Source organism: Chenopodium album, chromosome 7, assembly GCF_948465745.1.
Source record: "Chenopodium album chromosome 7, dcCheAlbu1.1, whole genome shotgun sequence".
Taxonomy (NCBI): Eukaryota; Viridiplantae; Streptophyta; class Magnoliopsida; order Caryophyllales; family Amaranthaceae; genus Chenopodium; species Chenopodium album.
Window position 1 is genome coordinate 57,961,254 of NC_137840.1, and position 4,882 is coordinate 57,966,135.

Sequence of the window (4,882 nt, forward strand, 5' to 3'; positions counted from 1 at the left end):
CTAACCTCTGAACTCTATCAAAATAGAACAACTACAAGAAAAAAGAAAACATGGAACAGAACATAAAAAATAAAAATAAAAGTGCATTTATTTAAATTTAAATGAACATTTTGTATCTAAGAATATACCATCAGAAATTGAAGAGGGCCTTTGTAGAACCCCTTGCCTTGCTGCTTTCTCCAATCAACATGACATTTGATAAGTGAGTCATATACAAACTGACACCAGTTCAAATTTTTTATGTTTTCTTTGTCCATCATAGAATAAAGAAATTTGAAATGGCATTGATTGTTTGATACACATTTCATCAAGCAGTTCACAGCCACTGCTAAAAAGTTAGTAATGAAATGTTCACTTGGTGGTCTGTTGTTGGTGAATTTATCATTTATGTATCCATTCACAATCTGCAAACAAAATGAACAAAACATTTATACTTTTGATCATTTAATGTATTTAAAATGAACATTTAAAACTGATCATACCTGACTCACTGATGGAGTTTTTCCTGACCATGATTTTCTCCATTTCTTCAGAAATTCTGCATACTCCTCACTAATTTTATCAGACTTTGGCTCAACAATTGGAATTTCTCCTGTATGCAAGCCATAAACTACCCTAACATCCTCTACCTCAATTTCTATTTTTTCATTCTTTGGTAGTTCAAAACACTGGCTATTTTCTTCAAAACTTCCCAATAACCAATTCAGAACTTTTGATCAAGTTGAGGTAAACTAATGTCAAGAAGTGATCCTAACCCTATATCAACAACTTGTTGTTTTTGGGTAGGTGTCATCTTTTTTATCCATGCAATGAACTTCACATGTCCTTCTCTCTTTGAAGATTTCTCTTCCTCAAATTCATCTTCCTAAATTTCCTCAACTTCATCAGTTTCCATTGCTTGAACAATTTCAGTTTTCATTTTCTTTTTTCCCCTACCTTCAATCTTTCCTTCATCATACAGTACCATCTTTTGCTCCCCCTTTTCAGCCTTTGCCTTCACTGAATTCCCTTTCTTTGCCTGTTTCTTCCTTGGCTTTACTTCTTCCTCTTCCTCCTCTTCCTCCACCTCATAATCATCCTCACTGACAGGCTCTGCTTCTGCTCTATAAACTGACTCTTCACTATCATCATCACTGTTAGTAGAACTTTCATCAGTAGGATCTTGAGATGGTTCATCTGATGGTACTTCTTGTATTTTTTTCTCTTTCCAGCATTTCTCTTGGCAGGACTGACAACTAAAATTTAAATATATGATTTTGTTGAAGTATTGAAAATGTACAGTAAGCAAATGATAAAATGAACAAAATTGTTTTCTCAAATGATCATTCTATATATAGGAATTGAACATTTATAATATATCATTATATACCTGCTTTTCTTTTGCTAGCAACCTTAGAAGTTTTCTTCACTTCTTCTGGAGTTTTCTTTTTCCCACCTATATATTGAAATTGAACATTAATGATATACCATCATAAATGATCATTCTATACATTAAGATTGAACATTTACCCTTTTTGCCTTGGTCTTGTACAACTTTTTTAGCAGAAGCACCTGGCAATTTTTTGGTTGGAGTAGGTGCTGGAGGATATTCAGCAGGAGCACCTGCCATTTTTCTGATTGGAGTAGGTGCTGGAGATGGTGCATCAGCTTCCTTTTGAATAGGAGAAGTCCTTGTAGACATTCTTCTCTTCTGTCCTATTTTTGCGGTTTCTTCAGCAGGTTCAACATCCTTCTTCTGGCTTCCCTTTTCAGATTCATCTAACAGAACATCTATTGTTTTTAAAAAAATTTATGTTAGTATATTTGAAAGTGTAATATTTATTGTGAAACAGAAAAGTATTATGATTACCTTGGTTCCTTGTAATTCTACCACTTGGCACAACAACAGGGCTTTTGTTTTTGTTTTTCCTTGCAACCATTTTGTATCTTGTTTTCATTTTGGTTGACTGATCACTTTTTTGTGATGATGGAGCTGTCTCCTCACTAAGTTTTGTGGAAACTTTATCATCATCTTGATCTAGAAGATGAGTTTCATCCTCAATTTGAACAAAATCAGGTGCAATTTGTGCTGCATATGAAATGATCAAATATAAAAGATTAAATAAACATTTATGTAAATTAGATGACAAATGTTTACTATATACAATATAAATGAACATTTCAGATAATGAATATGTACATTTTCCATCTGTTGTCTTTGTAGACTCATCTTCCACAGTTTTCTCTTTAGGGATTTTCTCCTTTTCAGGCTCTTTTTTTCCCTCTTGTCCTTCTATGAAAATTTAATTAGTTAAAATTTATATATTTTTTAATCTTAATGAACATTCAATATTATGTAGATCCAATATGAACATTTTATGTAATAAAAATGTACATTTATAAATTTTTACCTTTTACATTTGTTGTCTTTGGAAAGACATCTTCCACAGTTTTGTCTTTAGGGCTTTTCTCTTTTTCAGTCCCTTTTTTTCCTTCTTGTCCTTCTATTAAAATTTATTTAGTTAAAATTTAAATTTTTTTTAATCTTATTGAACATTAAATATTATGCTTTTCCAATATGAACATTTTTTGTAATAAAAATGTACATTTTAAAATTTTTACCTTTTTCCACAGTTTTCTCTTCTACTGGCCCTTTTTCTTTCTTTTTTGCTTCACCTTCAAAAGTAATAGTATTGTTAAAATTGATATTTATGACTATTAAACAAAAATATTCAATAAATATCATCATTTACCTCTCCTGATTTCCTTGCTTGCCTTTTCCATTCTTTTGAGATTTCTCATAATTCTGATTGTCGATTCTTTGTACTTCCTGTAAATGTATGATACTGTTATATAACTTTGAAATATATTCATTAATTGATTATATTAATTCAATTATTTTAAACATACTTTGGGTTTCTCTCTATGTCTAAATGTATTTCTTGCATCTTGTCCTTTAATGTTGTTATTCTTGCATCATCTTTGGGTTTTCTGATAACTCATTAAAAATATGTTTGAATTTACAATTTTGATTAGTAAATAAAAAAATGAACATAAAGTCTATAAAATATGAACATTTAACTTATATTACTATTGGCCATGAGCAAACTTTTTTGTACTGATTTGCAAATGAACATATAGTCTATCTAAATTGAACATTTAAGTTTTCTTACTTTTGGCCAAGACTATTCTTTTCTGGATTGCTTTGCACTTTTGGTTGAACTTCTTCTTGCTTGCTGAAATCAATATTAAGAAATACTTTAAATAAAAATGAAATAAATGGTACACAAAATAGATAGTTATCAAAAATGAAATGAACATTATATATTTATACCTTTGATCAACTTCATTTTTGTCCTTTTTCTCAGGAGTATTCCTGTCTGGATTGCTCTGCTCTTCTGGCTGAACTTGTTTTTGCTTGCTGAAATCAATTTTAAGAAATACTTTTAATAAAAAATGCACATAAATTGTACACAAAATATACAGTTATCAAAAATTAAATGAAAATTATTCATTATTACCTTAAATCTTCATCATGTTTGTCCTTTTCAGTTACAATTGTATCCTGGTTTTGTTCTACATTCTTTTCACTGAATATTGTATATATTCATTAATTAGAATTTGTATTATAAGAAATGAACAAATTTGTATGTAAAATGAACATTTGTTTATATAAAAGTGATCATTAGTATACCTTTGATCCCTACTCTCTTTGTCAGTTGTGTTATGTGTAGCAGACACACTCTTAGTTGTTGCATGCGTAGCAGGAATGTTCTCACTTTGTTCACTTAAAAAAAAACAGAATTATTTTATATAATATGATATTAAAGTATGAACTAATTTATACAATGAAGAAGATAATTAGTTATTTTGGTGTAAAGCTTTTATACCTTATTGTTTGATTTGTCTCTGGTGGTCTTGATTTTGACATAACAAATTTCACTCGAACCTTTTTTTTTTCACTAAAATTTTAAGAATTACCTAATAAGTTTGGTATATATATACAATGTACAATAATTGAATGTAAAAACAATTATTTTATACATATAAACTTACTTGTTTAAAGTGTATCTTTCATAACTATTACCATATTCATTTTGTTCTATAACCTTCTTTAGAGTTAATGGTTCAGATTTTCCATCTCTAAATTGAAGCAAGTGTATCACTCTAAATGGCACATCACTACATTATAAATTAATTACATGACATTAGTTTGAATGCATATCACTGAAATGATTATTATCATATTTATATATGTGCATGATGATTTAATGAAATGTACATTTGTTATTTAAATCTCAATGAATACTCAAATGAACAAATATACATATATGATCATAATTATATCTATAAATGAACATTATGAGTATCAAATATGATCATATACAATGATGTTTCAATGAAATGTACTTTTGTTCTTAAATCTCAATAAATACTCAAATGAACAAATATAAATATATGATCATAACTATATCTATAAATGAACATTATGAGTATCAAATATGATCATATACAAATAACAAATTAAACAAAGATAAAACCAATTTTTATCAAATATAACTAGCATATTAGACATGAACATAATATATTCTGTAAATGACTAATTACCTTGGTAGTGGAGACATTTTTAAATCCGTACCAATTGACTTGTCAATATCTTTTAAAAGTTCAGGATCTACAATTGGATCATTTTGGCGGTTTTTTTTCAATTTGTCTACTCTTGACTGAAGAGGTACATCATCATTATCGTCTCTGTTTTATTTAATAAATTGTTAATGTTTTAGTTATTTTGTTAATTTTCAGTAAAATCTTAGAACAATTACTACAATCGCAATAATATGAACAAAACATTAGGGTTCATACATAAAATTGAACCAAAATTAGGGTTCATACATTTCTTCAG

The 4,882-nt window shown here is 28.6% G+C and overlaps 2 long non-coding RNA genes across 2 annotated transcripts; both read right to left on the reverse strand.

The window, feature by feature from the left end:
- LOC145637975 (uncharacterized) lies at positions 1–528 on the reverse strand. Its single transcript, XR_014114567.1, has 3 exons — positions 483–528; positions 129–404; positions 1–14 (listed from the first exon to the last, which is right to left on the reverse strand). It is a non-coding gene; the product is annotated as an uncharacterized LOC145637975 (long non-coding RNA).
- A 2,205-nt stretch (positions 529–2,733) lies between these two features.
- LOC145637976 (uncharacterized) lies at positions 2,734–3,168 on the reverse strand. Its single transcript, XR_014114568.1, has 3 exons — positions 3,153–3,168; positions 2,890–2,970; positions 2,734–2,809 (listed from the first exon to the last, which is right to left on the reverse strand). It is a non-coding gene; the product is annotated as an uncharacterized LOC145637976 (long non-coding RNA).
- Between the last annotated feature and the right edge of the window lie 1,714 nt (positions 3,169–4,882).